Source organism: Thermobia domestica, unplaced genomic scaffold, assembly GCF_964235325.1.
Source record: "Thermobia domestica unplaced genomic scaffold, izTheDome1.hap1.1 HAP1_SCAFFOLD_490, whole genome shotgun sequence".
NCBI lineage: Eukaryota > Metazoa > Arthropoda > Insecta > Zygentoma > Lepismatidae > Thermobia > Thermobia domestica.
Genome location: NW_027656200.1, coordinates 24169 through 41868, shown reverse-complemented (window position 1 = coordinate 41868; position 17700 = coordinate 24169). Strand labels below are relative to the sequence as shown.

Below are 17700 nucleotides of genomic sequence, written 5' to 3'. Positions count from 1 at the left end.
GCACTCAAGTTTTTGTCCTTCAGTTATTAATCTAATCGCTTTTCTCCTGTTCAGTCTATATATTCTCTGGATTGTTTTGGCATCCTCTATATCAATAGGTTTCTTATTGTTTACGACTGGTCTTTTTGGTTTAAGTTTCAGTATCTTGGAGGCTTCAACAATCAGTTCAGATAAAATATTTTGGAATTCCTCCCATTCCTCATTACTGTTTTCTGTTTGTCTTAACCTTTTCAGTCTATTGAGGAAAAGTATATGAAGTTGTGAGTCATCGTTTACATTAATGAGAATATTATCTTCATTGCTATTAATTGGGTCTATCTCGACTTCTATATCGGCATCCCCTTGTGAGACGTTTTGTTCATCTTCCGACTCGCTGTCTGAGTCAGTTATTGCGTCTCTATCATTAGAAGAAATTCTTGTATCGGACATCTGTTCAGTCAAACTATCAGTGTCTATTACTTGATTAGTGGTGTTGATAAGGTCTTTTTCAGGAATCACTAGTTGATTTGTATTGTTGTCTCTTTGGTTTGACATTTTTGGTGATGTGTTTTCACTATTAGTTGCATCAAGTGTATCTCCTTTCGTCGTTGCCTCTACAGCTTCAATATTTAAATGCAACGGTTCAGAGATTATATTGGTAGATACCTCAGCCATTTGGTGCTCATCCTCATGGGGGTCAGGAGGTGGCCAATTATGGACCTCAGCGATGGTCGTAATTATATCAGGATCTACTCCTGGAGTATCAGGAATTTGTTCTATATCGTGAGACTGGAAGCTCTCGTAAAGTTGTCTTTCTATCTCGCATCTGCTTATTGCTAATAGAGATTCAATTTGTGAGTTTTCATCTGTGTTTTCATCCAGGATTCTGTTGACCATCTTTTCGATCATGCTATCTGAGGCATATTCGTATTGGGAACCCTCATTCGTTTCGTCAGGTTCATTATTTGTGGTTCCCAGGGCTTCCTCGCTCTGCGAGGGATCACCCATATCCTGCCCATCCTCTGTTCGTATCACCGTGTCATCACCGTGCGTTTCGGCTTGCTGTTCAGTTAAATATTCGTCACGCAGTTCCCCATCTTCGAGCTCTTCATTAACTTGAAGAGTCTTTTCACTGTGCGTTCCAGGATTCGTCCTTGTATTGTTAGTAGTAATCAACCTCTCAGGGGTATTTCTGTCCCCTCTATATTTATGCCACTGCAGATGGTTGCGTAGGGCTCTTGTATTCGGGAAAGTCTCACCACATTTTTCGCATTTATATGCAAAAACCTCCCTCTCGTTTTCTTTCATATCAGCTGGGGTCGTAGCGTTGCAGGTATGACCTGTTGGTCTCCTTCCCAGCTCCGATCTGCATCGACCACATATATTTTTTGTTTGTGTTATTCTCACGTTATGGTCTCTCAGCAGGTGTCTTTCAACTGAGGCTCTTGTAGAGGTCCATGCTTTTGATTTGAAGGCAGCTCGGCAGCCCCTCTCCGTACAGTTAAAATGATCCGTTGTGGGAAAACGTACAATGAGAGTGCTGCCGTCCCTTCGTAGTGGCGGGATTGTTTCCATTTCGATTGAAGTTCAGACAGTTTATCGATTACAGCTAATTAGTAAGCTGCCAGCCCACGATCTATTCGTCTATATACGTGTATTCCGACAGCTAAAAGAAAGGAAGGTCGTCAATCAATGCCGCCCAAGCAGTAGCAGCTCAAAAGCGCCCACCTGCAATGGGAGAGAATCCAGGGGATCCCTAACACCAATCAGGAACCATCAAATCATTGACTACATCGGTTGATCAGGGAGTTGCGAGCCCGTGATCAATTCGTCTATCTAGAAGCAGGGAAGGTCATCAATTTATCTCGCCCAAGCAGTAGCAGCTCGAAAGCGCCCACCTGCAATGGGAGAGAAACTACGGGGATCCCTAACACCTAACGCGACCGACACCGACCACCCCCCAGCCAATTCAAACACGTGTGGCTCGGACCTGTAGCCGATGTCGGCGCTTGAAGAGCACCCTCCACACACACATACCCCCCAGATGTTTCTCACGAAGAGAGAATAATTTGCCAAAGACCAAGATCAAAATGTTTCGAACTGATTAAGCTGATAAGAACAGATACTACACTTTGATCTTAGCCAAAAGGCCGAGAAGCGATGACGAGAGCACGCGGTTTTCCGGTTTATATTATCAATGTTTCAACAGCTGGGGTGAGAGTTAGTGGTGTTAGACACCTTTCATTCAATCCAAAATAGATATGGCCCAAATAAATGTAAATCTTAGACGCTGCTATTTGGTTCCAATAAGTGCGTTCAATTTCATGCTTGTGTAATTTGCGGTTCTATCTAGATTTGAAATTGCACTACTAGCATATATTTAAGAAGTCCCTATACATACAAAGCTGCTAAGCAACCCATCCGCCATGTTGGTGCCATTCACAACATCCAGTATATATTGCATGAAATCGGAAAATTACATTTATTAAAGCAATCTCAATGTTTCATCAGCTTTTCATGGATTATTTCCCAATCATTCCATTGTTAAATGTTATTGTTTTCGTATTGTAAACAGCCAGAAAATTGTTGCATAGCAATAGTGCGCTCACAGATAGAACAGTTTCGGTTTGCGTTACACAGTTGGAAATAGGCATCAAATATCTTCAAGAAAGCACAACCAACTACATATACGTACATTTGAAAACATAAATAGCTGTAAACTATACCATAATCATTTTATTCCTCTCTGTTGTGCCGATGTTCAAGACGTAAAACAAGAAGAAATGCCAACAGATGGCAGTAGATTGCTCACTGATGGTAGTAACCGAGTGCAGGCAGGTAATTTCTCGTCATCATATAAAAATGTTTCTATTTTCTGTGTTTTCTATTTCCTAGTGACTTTTCTGCCTACATTAAAATGAGTACTAGTGCAGACAACACATCTATGTTTGTGGTATAATTGTAACCTCTCACTGTCGATTCGTTGACGCAGTTTGATTGGGCAAATGACTTGGATTTCATCAGCATACTTACCTGGCGTAGGGGCTACCGTGATCAGCAAGGCGGTTCCCCCGGGGTGAGATCCTTCCATTGCACTTCGGTTGGGTTGACCCCCGCGAATACCCCAAACGTGGGTATCTCGGGCGCGTAATTTTTGTTAGTCGGGACTGCGTTCGCGCTGTCCCGGAATAAAACAATTCAAACATAGACACTAGTTGGGAAGCTCAGTGGTAGAGTGCCAACTACTACTGCGATGGTTTCGGTTTGTAGTTGTGAGTGTTCTCAGACTTTCATAATCATCCGTCTTGTGTAGCCTTTAAACTGTGCCGTGCGTGTAAAACTGAAACATTTCCCACTCTCACTTCTTACAGATATATATCCTGATTCATACGGAAACTACAAAACGTGATATATCCAAGCAGTCCATCTATCCAAGTACTAACACTGCTTCACTTTGGTGATCCAACGAGGACTAGTATTCTCAACGTAGCATGGCCCTTCGCTACATGTTACTTCATTTTCTCCCAAATGTGGCAGGCTCAGTGCTAGAGCACTTACTTCGATACCCACACAAGTAAATTTGTGATCAACAATATCGTGTCCCTGGGATTTCACACACATTCTCATTCCACCAAATTTTCCATCATCACTCACTTGTCTTACCCCTTACTTTTAGCCTGAAGTTCAAAAAAAAAAAAAAAAAAAATGGGGTGTTAAACTGAATGATTTCATTTTTTCTTCTTCTTATTCTCTCTGTAATAAAGTAAAAAAAAAAAAAATCATTCCATCGTATCACCAGTATTCATTTAAAAAAATAAATAAATAAAATAAGAAATTAAAGAAACAAATACATAAAAAGTGATAAAAGTAGTTAAAAAGAGAGAAACGAATAGGATTTTAAACAAAATACAACATTTATTATTGGCATAAAAATACATAAATGGAAAGCTATATAAATGGAGAAATTGAATAAATTAATAGAATAAATATTCATAACTTTCATAGGCAACAAATTGAACATGAGAAAATGACAAATACAAGATGGATATAAATTGAATATTGTAAAATAGAAAATGAAGAAAACAGTTGTTTTTCTTTAATCAAAAAAAAACTCAAAGCTTTCCTCTCGTAAATTATAAATATTTACTGATGTGACTTCCTTCAAGAACCGCCACTAAAACATGTTCGATTTCGACGTGTTAAATATTTCAAAAACTATCATCGTTGTGAACAAGAATTTCCACATGAGTCAAGTGTGTGCGAAACTTGTCCCAAGAAATGGTTTTGACTGACGACCGAAAACTCTCGCCAAGTGGAAATTTGTGAAAACGTTTTGGGATTGTGTAAAAATGATTCTCACTCTTTGGGTAATGTTATCATGGGTGACATTCCAATACGACGCCAAAACAAAGAGGCAAATGCTAAATGGCACACGTCGACGTCGCACAACACTATGCTCATTGTGTTTTCTGACATTAGGCGGATCGTTCACCATGAGTTTGTGTCTCCGGACACAAGTCTAAATTTCACGTACAAGTCCTCAACAGACTGAGTGAGAGCAAGGATTCAGCGGTGATTGGATACTTTATCATGACAATGCGCCAGCCCACACTGTCCTGGGCGTGACCAATTACCTGGCCAAATCTAACGTGGCAATTCTGCCATCCTACAGTCCGGACTTGGCTCCCTCAGGCTTCTTTTTGTTTCCCCGTTCGAAATCCTCCCTGAAAGGACATCGTTACAGAACAATTGACGTGGTGAAAGCAGCTTTTGAAATGGCTTTAAACGCATTGCCAACACAGACCTTCCAGGATGCCTTTGCTGATTGGAAATCACGCTGCCAAAGATGGATCGACGCAAGAGGGCAATAGATTGAATAATGCTAATCCACATTATGTAAATAAATGTGGTGACATTACTTTCCGGACAGACCTTGACCATCTTGCAGAAAGAATGTCACTTGCACCATGAATGAGGCTTCATGTAGAACTCGAACCCATGACCCACCAAGATGAGAGAGAAGGACCACCCCCCAGCCAATTCAAACACGTGTGGCTCGGACCTGTAGCCGATGTCGGCGCTTGAAGAGCACCCTCCACACACACATACCCCCCAGATGTTTCTCACGAAGAGAGAATAATTTGCCAAAGACCAAGATCAAAATGTTTCGAACTGATTAAGCTGATAAGAACAGATACTACACTTTGATCTTAGCCAAAAGGCCGAGAAGCGATGACGAGAGCACGCGGTTTTCCGGTTTATATTATCAATGTTTCAACAGCTGAGGTGAGAGTTAGTGGTGTTAGACACCTTTCATTCAATCCAAAATAGATATGGCCCAAATAAATGTAAATCTTAGACGCTGCTATTTGGTTCCAATAAGTGCGTTCAATTTCATGCTTGTGTAATTTGCGGTTCTATCTAGATTTGAAATTGCACTACTAGCATATATTTAAGAAGTCCCTATACATACAAAGCTGCTAAGCAACCCATCCGCCATGTTGGTGCCATTCACAACATCCAGTATATATTGCATGAAATCGGAAAATTACATTTATTAAAGCAATCTCAATGTTTCATCAGCTTTTCATGGATTATTTCCCAATCATTCCATTGTTAAATGTTATTGTTTTCGTATTGTAAACAGCCAGAAAATTGTTGCATAGCAATAGTGCGCTCACAGATAGAACAGTTTCGGTTTGCGTTACACAGTTGGAAATAGGCATCAAATATCTTCAAGAAAGCACAACCAACTACATATACGTACATTTGAAAACATAAATAGCTGTAAACTATACCATAATCATTTTATTCCTCTCTGTTGTGCCGATGTTCAAGACGTAAAACAAGAAGAAATGCCAACAGATGGCAGTAGATTGCTCACTGATGGTAGTAACCGAGTGCAGGCAGGTAATTTCTCGTCATCATATAAAAATGTTTCTATTTTCTGTGTTTTCTATTTCCTAGTGACTTTTCTGCCTACATTAAAATGAGTACTAGTGCAGACAACACATCTATGTTTGTGGTATAATTGTAACCTCTCACTGTCGATTCGTTGACGCAGTTTGATTGGGCAAATGACTTGGATTTCATCAGCATACTTACCTGGCGTAGGGGCTACCGTGATCAGCAAGGCGGTTCCCCCGGGGTGAGATCCTTCCATTGCACTTCGGTTGGGTTGACCCCCGCGAATACCCCAAACGTGGGTATCTCGGGCGCGTAATTTTTGTTAGTCGGGACTGCGTTCGCGCTGTCCCGGAATAAAACAATTCAAACATAGACACTAGTTGGGAAGCTCAGTGGTAGAGTGCCAACTACTACTGCGATGGTTTCGGTTTGTAGTTGTGAGTGTTCTCAGACTTTCATAATCATCCGTCTTGTGTAGCCTTTAAACTGTGCCGTGCGTGTAAAACTGAAACATTTCCCACTCTCACTTCTTACAGATATATATCCTGATTCATACGGAAACTACAAAACGTGATATATCCAAGCAGTCCATCTATCCAAGTACTAACACTGCTTCACTTTGGTGATCCAACGAGGACTAGTATTCTCAACGTAGCATGGCCCTTCGCTACATGTTACTTCATTTTCTCCCAAATGTGGCAGGCTCAGTGCTAGAGCACTTACTTCGATACCCACACAAGTAAATTTGTGATCAACAATATCGTGTCCCTGGGATTTCACACACATTCTCATTCCACCAAATTTTCCATCATCACTCACTTGTCTTACCCCTTACTTTTAGCCTGAAGTTCAAAAAAAAAAAAAAAAAAAAAATGGGGTGTTAAACTGAATGATTTCATTTTTTCTTCTTCTTATTCTCTCTGTAATAAAGTAAAAAAAAAAAAAAATCATTCCATCGTATCACCAGTATTCATTTAAAAAAATAAATAAATAAAATAAGAAATTAAAGAAACAAATACATAAAAAGTGATAAAAGTAGTTAAAAAGAGAGAAACGAATAGGATTTTAAACAAAATACAACATTTATTATTGGCATAAAAATACATAAATGGAAAGCTATATAAATGGAGAAATTGAATAAATTAATAGAATAAATATTCATAACTTTCATAGGCAACAAATTGAACATGAGAAAATGACAAATACAAGATGGATATAAATTGAATATTGTAAAATAGAAAATGAAGAAAACAGTTGTTTTTCTTTAATCAAAAAAAAACTCAAAGCTTTCCTCTCGTAAATTATAAATATTTACTGATGTGACTTCCTTCAAGAACCGCCACTAAAACATGTTCGATTTCGACGTGTTAAATATTTCAAAAACTATCATCGTTGTGAACAAGAATTTCCACATGAGTCAAGTGTGTGCGAAACTTGTCCCAAGAAATGGTTTTGACTGACGACCGAAAACTCTCGCCAAGTGGAAATTTGTGAAAACGTTTTGGGATTGTGTAAAAATGATTCTCACTCTTTGGGTAATGTTATCATGGGTGACATTCCAATACGACGCCAAAACAAAGAGGCAAATGCTAAATGGCACACGTCGACGTCGCACAACACTATGCTCATTGTGTTTTCTGACATTAGGCGGATCGTTCACCATGAGTTTGTGTCTCCGGACACAAGTCTAAATTTCACGTACAAGTCCTCAACAGACTGAGTGAGAGCAAGGATTCAGCGGTGATTGGATACTTTATCATGACAATGCGCCAGCCCACACTGTCCTGGGCGTGACCAATTACCTGGCCAAATCTAACGTGGCAATTCTGCCATCCTACAGTCCGGACTTGGCTCCCTCAGGCTTCTTTTTGTTTCCCCGTTCGAAATCCTCCCTGAAAGGACATCGTTACAGAACAATTGACGTGGTGAAAGCAGCTTTTGAAATGGCTTTAAACGCATTGCCAACACAGACCTTCCAGGATGCCTTTGCTGATTGGAAATCACGCTGCCAAAGATGGATCGACGCAAGAGGGCAATAGATTGAATAATGCTAATCCACATTATGTAAATAAATGTGGTGACATTACTTTCCGGACAGACCTTGACCATCTTGCAGAAAGAATGTCACTTGCACCATGAATGAGGCTTCATGTAGAACTCGAACCCATGACCCACCAAGATGAGAGAGAAGAACTATGGTTGAATTTGATTTAGGTGTGCCGATCCCAACTGTACTGCAATGCTGGGCCGACACGTGGTGAGGGTGTGGCAAGCCACAACCACCTCACCTCAGTCCAAAAATCAGTTTAATATTCTGGACCCACAATGTGGGTCGTATCAGATATTAAGCTGATAAGAACAGATGTCCCGATACATGTTTGTTACTTTCATTATGGGATAGAATTTAACCCATTAGGTTCGTCAATTAAGCTAAAATATACAGTGTTTCTCGTTATATATATACTAAAAGAATAAATGTTATCGACCGATTGGTTTCGTCACTTTAAGCATAAAAAGAATAAAATAAATTTATAGATAAAAAAGGGATATTGGTAAGGATATAGGTCAGACTTACTAAAAGTTTGTTTGAATTTGTTATAATTAAAAAAGCTTCATTCTGATTTTATATGGCGTGTATATATGTCAACAACAGTAAAATGAGAATGGGAGGGTATTATCACTTCAAACAATCCTTTAGAAAGGTGTCTTAAAAATCAGCTTATTTGTTTAGTTAGTGCTTCTGGTGTCATTCCTAGTATTGTTTCTGGCCTGTTATGTGTTCAATATAGATGTCGCGGGACCATCTAATTGTGTCACTTACGCACAATTTTTTCATTAAACTTAGGTAGGATTTGGAACACAATTTTCTTAAAAAATGATCATTTTGTGGATCCCAACTGCCCAGTGCTCCAACTATTATTGGGATTATTTCTACCTCTAAAAACTTCTCCATTAGTCTGGTCTTGACCTCGTCATATTTCTGGATTTTCTCCTGTCTTGCATTTTCAACGGCTTCCAGTCTATTTTCAAAGGGAACCGTTACGTCTACTATATAGGCTTTATTATCTTTGACCAGTAACAAGTCTGGTCTGCATCTGTTACCCTCAACGACCTGCTGATTTTCGGCTTCAACTCTAAACTTTTTCTCGGCGGCCTTTTTTACTCTATTGACTATTGCATTATGCCTCTTTTGCATGGCATCAGAATATCTCATGCAGTGGTTCAAGACGTGGGGTAGTGTTTCATTTTCATATCCACATCTTCTGCACTGCTTGTTTCCGCCATTCCATTTTTTGACGCCATTTAGGGGTACTAAGTTTAACCTGGCTCTGTGTATAAATCGCCAGTCAGCAAATCTCGTATATTGGCCGTCTTGTAAGAAGTGGGTGCTGGCTCTACTTGCGCCCACACACTCAATGGTCTTACCTTGGTTCACATATTGCAATAATTCCGTGCCCTTTTCCTCTTGTAAACCTCCTCTCAATCTTTTTGAAACTTGCAATCTTTGCGTTGGTTTTATTGTCCTCCCCTTGAATTCAATGTTTGGTAGGCTATTTTGAAATGTCCATTTGCATTTTAATCTGTTGGATGCCTTCCGCGCTACCGTCCAGGAGTTTTTGTACGCATTTGTTGTAGTTTTGTATGACTCTTCCATGTTGGCCGATAGATATTTGCTTTTGTCTTCATCTTCTATTTCCTTACCGATCCTTCCTCTTATTGTTTTTGATAGTTCGTTATTAGCTAAAATTCTTATGTCCATGTCTATTGACGTTAAAAGCTTAAAAGCGCTATCAATAGAGGCTATATCGGCGCATTCCGCTGCAAGAGGGATACCACACAGTCCCTGTGCTCTACCTCCGTAGAGATATAGGTTGGAGGCTTCCTTCGGGACGTTCAAAGTCTTCTTAAAGAGAGGTCTCAGGGCATCGTCTAGTTTCTTCCATTCACCTTTACTTCTTTGATTTGTTCTCATTTCGAAGTGAAGGGATGGGAAAAAGAAGCTCTTCATGGCGTCTATTCTTTGCCAGGGTGCAAGTTTTGAGGCCAGTATTTTCAAACCTTTTGATATAATTTTATTTACACTAAATTCGTCTTTAGTTATGTTGAAGCCGACTGGTTTACCTAAAAAGATAGTTTCTTCACCATCTTTAATGCATTTTATTGTGTCATCACCAATTTTTAACTGCATATTCCTACATCCAGCAGGGGTTTTGCCTGAGATCCATGTGCATACGCTTTTGAGTGGGTTTGTTGTTAAGTTGATCTTTTGTAATTCTTTCACTAAAGAGTCTACATTATCTTGTAACGCGTCAGCTGATGTATTCAGTAGAGTAATGTCGTCTGCGTATGCTAGTATTTTGTGCATATGGTTATCGGATTCGAACTTCCTAATTATAGGGTCTAAGGCTAAAATAAATAGCAGACCGCTGAGGGGACATCCTTGTTTTATTCCCGTTTTGATCTTGATTGGGTCAGTCAAACCAGTAGGTGTTGAAATTGTCGAGGTCGAATTATTGTACATGTCTTCTACTATTGCTACCATTGTTTCTCCCGCGTTTGTTCTTTTCAGTACTTCAAATATTGTTTTGTGAGGGAGACTACCAAATGCGTTGGAGCAGTCAAGTTGAGCCATGCATAAATCTATTTTTTCTTGTCTTGCTTCTTGGATTCTCGTTTCAATTATGTAATTTAACTCCAGGACCCCGTCAAAAGGCATAAACCCTTTTTGGGATCTACAAATGGCTCCTTCTTCATTTATCCATTTCATTAATCTAGAGGCCCAGCACCCAGCATACAATTTAGCAATGGTATTTGTTATAGTTATCGGCCTATAATTTTGAATATCATTTGGGTCTCCCTTTTTGTGGATTAAGATTGTGTTTCCGTGTTTCCATTCCTTCGGGATTTTTCTATATTTCAGGCAAATGTTGAATATTTCGGCCAGTAACTTACCACTCGGGTCAAGTGTCTTCCAGTGTTTGTAGGTGATTCTGTCTTCTCCAGGGGAGGAGTTTTCAGCCTTTCTTAATCGTTTGACTACTTCTTCAGGGGTGAATGGTTCTGCTAATATCTCGTTTTCGGCTTTAAAATCAAAGTTTTCAAAGACCGATTCGTCATAGCACTTTTCTTCCCACAGGTTCTTAAAATATTGTTCTATTACTTTCTTTTCAATTGGGCACTCAAGTTTTTGTCCTTCAGTTATTAATCTAATCGCTTTTCTCCTGTTCAGTCTATATATTCTCTGGATTGTTTTGGCATCCTCTATATCAATAGGTTTCTTATTGTTTACGACTGGTCTTTTTGGTTTAAGTTTCAGTATCTTGGAGGCTTCAACAATCAGTTCAGATAAAATATTTTGGAATTCCTCCCATTCCTCATTACTGTTTTCTGTTTGTCTTAACCTTTTCAGTCTATTGAGGAAAAGTATATGAAGTTGTGAGTCATCGTTTACATTAATGAGAATATTATCTTCATTGCTATTAATTGGGTCTATCTCGACTTCTATATCGGCATCCCCTTGTGAGACGTTTTGTTCATCTTCCGACTCGCTGTCTGAGTCAGTTATTGCGTCTCTATCATTAGAAGAAATTCTTGTATCGGACATCTGTTCAGTCAAACTATCAGTGTCTATTACTTGATTAGTGGTGTTGATAAGGTCTTTTTCAGGAATCACTAGTTGATTTGTATTGTTGTCTCTTTGGTTTGACATTTTTGGTGATGTGTTTTCACTATTAGTTGCATCAAGTGTATCTCCTTTCGTCGTTGCCTCTACAGCTTCAATATTTAAATGCAACGGTTCAGAGATTATATTGGTAGATACCTCAGCCATTTGGTGCTCATCCTCATGGGGGTCAGGAGGTGGCCAATTATGGACCTCAGCGATGGTCGTAATTATATCAGGATCTACTCCTGGAGTATCAGGAATTTGTTCTATATCGTGAGACTGGAAGCTCTCGTAAAGTTGTCTTTCTATCTCGCATCTGCTTATTGCTAATAGAGATTCAATTTGTGAGTTTTCATCTGTGTTTTCATCCAGGATTCTGTTGACCATCTTTTCGATCATGCTATCTGAGGCATATTCGTATTGGGAACCCTCATTCGTTTCGTCAGGTTCATTATTTGTGGTTCCCAGGGCTTCCTCGCTCTGCGAGGGATCACCCATATCCTGCCCATCCTCTGTTCGTATCACCGTGTCATCACCGTGCGTTTCGGCTTGCTGTTCAGTTAAATATTCGTCACGCAGTTCCCCATCTTCGAGCTCTTCATTAACTTGAAGAGTCTTTTCACTGTGCGTTCCAGGATTCGTCCTTGTATTGTTAGTAGTAATCAACCTCTCAGGGGTATTTCTGTCCCCTCTATATTTATGCCACTGCAGATGGTTGCGTAGGGCTCTTGTATTCGGGAAAGTCTCACCACATTTTTCGCATTTATATGCAAAAACCTCCCTCTCGTTTTCTTTCATATCAGCTGGGGTCGTAGCGTTGCAGGTATGACCTGTTGGTCTCCTTCCCAGCTCCGATCTGCATCGACCACATATATTTTTTGTTTGTGTTATTCTCACGTTATGGTCTCTCAGCAGGTGTCTTTCAACTGAGGCTCTTGTAGAGGTCCATGCTTTTGATTTGAAGGCAGCTCGGCAGCCCCTCTCCGTACAGTTAAAATGATCCGTTGTGGGAAAACGTACAATGAGAGTGCTGCCGTCCCTTCGTAGTGGCGGGATTGTTTCCATTTCGATTGAAGTTCAGACAGTTTATCGATTACAGCTAATTAGTAAGCTGCCAGCCCACGATCTATTCGTCTATATACGTGTATTCCGACAGCTAAAAGAAAGGAAGGTCGTCAATCAATGCCGCCCAAGCAGTAGCAGCTCAAAAGCGCCCACCTGCAATGGGAGAGAATCCAGGGGATCCCTAACACCAATCAGGAACCATCAAATCATTGACTACATCGGTTGATCAGGGAGTTGCGAGCCCGTGATCAATTCGTCTATCTAGAAGCAGGGAAGGTCATCAATTTATCTCGCCCAAGCAGTAGCAGCTCGAAAGCGCCCACCTGCAATGGGAGAGAAACTACGGGGATCCCTAACACCTAACGCGACCGACACCGACCACCCCCCAGCCAATTCAAACACGTGTGGCTCGGACCTGTAGCCGATGTCGGCGCTTGAAGAGCACCCTCCACACACACATACCCCCCAGATGTTTCTCACGAAGAGAGAATAATTTGCCAAAGACCAAGATCAAAATGTTTCGAACTGATTAAGCTGATAAGAACAGATACTACACTTTGATCTTAGCCAAAAGGCCGAGAAGCGATGACGAGAGCACGCGGTTTTCCGGTTTATATTATCAATGTTTCAACAGCTGGGGTGAGAGTTAGTGGTGTTAGACACCTTTCATTCAATCCAAAATAGATATGGCCCAAATAAATGTAAATCTTAGACGCTGCTATTTGGTTCCAATAAGTGCGTTCAATTTCATGCTTGTGTAATTTGCGGTTCTATCTAGATTTGAAATTGCACTACTAGCATATATTTAAGAAGTCCCTATACATACAAAGCTGCTAAGCAACCCATCCGCCATGTTGGTGCCATTCACAACATCCAGTATATATTGCATGAAATCGGAAAATTACATTTATTAAAGCAATCTCAATGTTTCATCAGCTTTTCATGGATTATTTCCCAATCATTCCATTGTTAAATGTTATTGTTTTCGTATTGTAAACAGCCAGAAAATTGTTGCATAGCAATAGTGCGCTCACAGATAGAACAGTTTCGGTTTGCGTTACACAGTTGGAAATAGGCATCAAATATCTTCAAGAAAGCACAACCAACTACATATACGTACATTTGAAAACATAAATAGCTGTAAACTATACCATAATCATTTTATTCCTCTCTGTTGTGCCGATGTTCAAGACGTAAAACAAGAAGAAATGCCAACAGATGGCAGTAGATTGCTCACTGATGGTAGTAACCGAGTGCAGGCAGGTAATTTCTCGTCATCATATAAAAATGTTTCTATTTTCTGTGTTTTCTATTTCCTAGTGACTTTTCTGCCTACATTAAAATGAGTACTAGTGCAGACAACACATCTATGTTTGTGGTATAATTGTAACCTCTCACTGTCGATTCGTTGACGCAGTTTGATTGGGCAAATGACTTGGATTTCATCAGCATACTTACCTGGCGTAGGGGCTACCGTGATCAGCAAGGCGGTTCCCCCGGGGTGAGATCCTTCCATTGCACTTCGGTTGGGTTGACCCCCGCGAATACCCCAAACGTGGGTATCTCGGGCGCGTAATTTTTGTTAGTCGGGACTGCGTTCGCGCTGTCCCGGAATAAAACAATTCAAACATAGACACTAGTTGGGAAGCTCAGTGGTAGAGTGCCAACTACTACTGCGATGGTTTCGGTTTGTAGTTGTGAGTGTTCTCAGACTTTCATAATCATCCGTCTTGTGTAGCCTTTAAACTGTGCCGTGCGTGTAAAACTGAAACATTTCCCACTCTCACTTCTTACAGATATATATCCTGATTCATACGGAAACTACAAAACGTGATATATCCAAGCAGTCCATCTATCCAAGTACTAACACTGCTTCACTTTGGTGATCCAACGAGGACTAGTATTCTCAACGTAGCATGGCCCTTCGCTACATGTTACTTCATTTTCTCCCAAATGTGGCAGGCTCAGTGCTAGAGCACTTACTTCGATACCCACACAAGTAAATTTGTGATCAACAATATCGTGTCCCTGGGATTTCACACACATTCTCATTCCACCAAATTTTCCATCATCACTCACTTGTCTTACCCCTTACTTTTAGCCTGAAGTTCAAAAAAAAAAAAAAAAAAAAAAATGGGGTGTTAAACTGAATGATTTCATTTTTTCTTCTTCTTATTCTCTCTGTAATAAAGTAAAAAAAAAAAAAATCATTCCATCGTATCACCAGTATTCATTTAAAAAAATAAATAAATAAAATAAGAAATTAAAGAAACAAATACATAAAAAGTGATAAAAGTAGTTAAAAAGAGAGAAACGAATAGGATTTTAAACAAAATACAACATTTATTATTGGCATAAAAATACATAAATGGAAAGCTATATAAATGGAGAAATTGAATAAATTAATAGAATAAATATTCATAACTTTCATAGGCAACAAATTGAACATGAGAAAATGACAAATACAAGATGGATATAAATTGAATATTGTAAAATAGAAAATGAAGAAAACAGTTGTTTTTCTTTAATCAAAAAAAAACTCAAAGCTTTCCTCTCGTAAATTATAAATATTTACTGATGTGACTTCCTTCAAGAACCGCCACTAAAACATGTTCGATTTCGACGTGTTAAATATTTCAAAAACTATCATCGTTGTGAACAAGAATTTCCACATGAGTCAAGTGTGTGCGAAACTTGTCCCAAGAAATGGTTTTGACTGACGACCGAAAACTCTCGCCAAGTGGAAATTTGTGAAAACGTTTTGGGATTGTGTAAAAATGATTCTCACTCTTTGGGTAATGTTATCATGGGTGACATTCAAATACGACGCCAAAACAAAGAGGCAAATGCTAAATGGCACACGTCGACGTCGCACAACACTATGCTCATTGTGTTTTCTGACATTAGGCGGATCGTTCACCATGAGTTTGTGTCTCCGGACACAAGTCTAAATTTCACGTACAAGTCCTCAACAGACTGAGTGAGAGCAAGGATTCAGCGGTGATTGGATACTTTATCATGACAATGCGCCAGCCCACACTGTCCTGGGCGTGACCAATTACCTGGCCAAATCTAACGTGGCAATTCTGCCATCCTACAGTCCGGACTTGGCTCCCTCAGGCTTCTTTTTGTTTCCCCGTTCGAAATCCTCCCTGAAAGGACATCGTTACAGAACAATTGACGTGGTGAAAGCAGCTTTTGAAATGGCTTTAAACGCATTGCCAACACAGACCTTCCAGGATGCCTTTGCTGATTGGAAATCACGCTGCCAAAGATGGATCGACGCAAGAGGGCAATAGATTGAATAATGCTAATCCACATTATGTAAATAAATGTGGTGACATTACTTTCCGGACAGACCTTGACCATCTTGCAGAAAGAATGTCACTTGCACCATGAATGAGGCTTCATGTAGAACTCGAACCCATGACCCACCAAGATGAGAGAGAAGAACTATGGTTGAATTTGATTTAGGTGTGCCGATCCCAACTGTACTGCAATGCTGGGCCGACACGTGGTGAGGGTGTGGCAAGCCACAACCACCTCACCTCAGTCCAAAAATCAGTTTAATATTCTGGACCCACAATGTGGGTCGTATCAGATATTAAGCTGATAAGAACAGATACTACACTTTGATCTTAGCCAAAAGGCCGAGAAGCGATGACGAGAGCACGCGGTTTTCCGGTTTATATTATCAATGTTTCAACAGCTGGGGTGAGAGTTAGTGGTGTTAGACACCTTTCATTCAATCCAAAATAGATATGGCCCAAATAAATGTAAATCTTAGACGCTGCTATTTGGTTCCAATAAGTGCGTTCAATTTCATGCTTGTGTAATTTGCGGTTCTATCTAGATTTGAAATTGCACTACTAGCATATATTTAAGAAGTCCCTATACATACAAAGCTGCTAAGCAACCCATCCGCCATGTTGGTGCCATTCACAACATCCAGTATATATTGCATGAAATCGGAAAATTACATTTATTAAAGCAATCTCAATGTTTCATCAGCTTTTCATGGATTATTTCCCAATCATTCCATTGTTAAATGTTATTGTTTTCGTATTGTAAACAGCCAGAAAATTGTTGCATAGCAATAGTGCGCTCACAGATAGAACAGTTTCGGTTTGCGTTACACAGTTGGAAATAGGCATCAAATATCTTCAAGAAAGCACAACCAACTACATATACGTACATTTGAAAACATAAATAGCTGTAAACTATACCATAATCATTTTATTCCTCTCTGTTGTGCCGATGTTCAAGACGTAAAACAAGAAGAAATGCCAACAGATGGCAGTAGATTGCTCACTGATGGTAGTAACCGAGTGCAGGCAGGTAATTTCTCGTCATCATATAAAAATGTTTCTATTTTCTGTGTTTTCTATTTCCTAGTGACTTTTCTGCCTACATTAAAATGAGTACTAGTGCAGACAACACATCTATGTTTGTGGTATAATTGTAACCTCTCACTGTCGATTCGTTGACGCAGTTTGATTGGGCAAATGACTTGGATTTCATCAGCATACTTACCTGGCGTAGGGGCTACCGTGATCAGCAAGGCGGTTCCCCCGGGGTGAGATCCTTCCATTGCACTTCGGTTGGGTTGACCCCCGCGAATACCCCAAACGTGGGTATCTCGGGCGCGTAATTTTTGTTAGTCGGGACTGCGTTCGCGCTGTCCCGGAATAAAACAATTCAAACATAGACACTAGTTGGGAAGCTCAGTGGTAGAGTGCCAACTACTACTGCGATGGTTTCGGTTTGTAGTTGTGAGTGTTCTCAGACTTTCATAATCATCCGTCTTGTGTAGCCTTTAAACTGTGCCGTGCGTGTAAAACTGAAACATTTCCCACTCTCACTTCTTACAGATATATATCCTGATTCATACGGAAACTACAAAACGTGATATATCCAAGCAGTCCATCTATCCAAGTACTAACACTGCTTCACTTTGGTGATCCAACGAGGACTAGTATTCTCAACGTAGCATGGCCCTTCGCTACATGTTACTTCATTTTCTCCCAAATGTGGCAGGCTCAGTGCTAGAGCACTTACTTCGATACCCACACAAGTAAATTTGT

At 40.0% G+C, this 17700-nt stretch overlaps 6 non-coding genes and 3 pseudogenes across 6 annotated transcripts; 4 read left to right on the top strand and 5 right to left on the bottom strand.

Moving 5' to 3' along the window:
- Window positions 1–2021: 2021 nt before the first annotated feature.
- Window positions 2022–2141, bottom strand: LOC145676930 (U2 spliceosomal RNA; annotated as a pseudogene).
- Window positions 2142–3004: 863 nt separating this feature from the next.
- Window positions 3005–3166, top strand: LOC145676935 (U1 spliceosomal RNA). The gene has a single exon (XR_014129530.1). It is a non-coding gene; the product is annotated as a U1 spliceosomal RNA (small nuclear RNA).
- A 1927-nt stretch (window positions 3167–5093) lies between these two features.
- LOC145676928 (U2 spliceosomal RNA) lies at window positions 5094–5213 on the bottom strand (annotated as a pseudogene).
- An 863-nt stretch (window positions 5214–6076) lies between these two features.
- Window positions 6077–6238, top strand: LOC145676934 (U1 spliceosomal RNA). Its single transcript, XR_014129529.1, has one exon. It is a non-coding gene; the product is annotated as a U1 spliceosomal RNA (small nuclear RNA).
- A 1857-nt stretch (window positions 6239–8095) lies between these two features.
- LOC145676979 (U2 spliceosomal RNA) lies at window positions 8096–8285 on the bottom strand. The gene has a single exon (XR_014129572.1). It is a non-coding gene; the product is annotated as a U2 spliceosomal RNA (small nuclear RNA).
- A 4798-nt stretch (window positions 8286–13083) lies between these two features.
- On the bottom strand, window positions 13084–13203 carry LOC145676929 (U2 spliceosomal RNA; annotated as a pseudogene).
- An 863-nt stretch (window positions 13204–14066) lies between these two features.
- On the top strand, window positions 14067–14228 carry LOC145676933 (U1 spliceosomal RNA). The gene has a single exon (XR_014129528.1). It is a non-coding gene; the product is annotated as a U1 spliceosomal RNA (small nuclear RNA).
- Window positions 14229–16085: 1857 nt separating this feature from the next.
- LOC145676961 (U2 spliceosomal RNA) lies at window positions 16086–16278 on the bottom strand. The gene has a single exon (XR_014129556.1). It is a non-coding gene; the product is annotated as a U2 spliceosomal RNA (small nuclear RNA).
- An 863-nt stretch (window positions 16279–17141) lies between these two features.
- Window positions 17142–17303, top strand: LOC145676932 (U1 spliceosomal RNA). The gene has a single exon (XR_014129527.1). It is a non-coding gene; the product is annotated as a U1 spliceosomal RNA (small nuclear RNA).
- The last annotated feature ends 397 nt before the right edge of the window (window positions 17304–17700 follow it).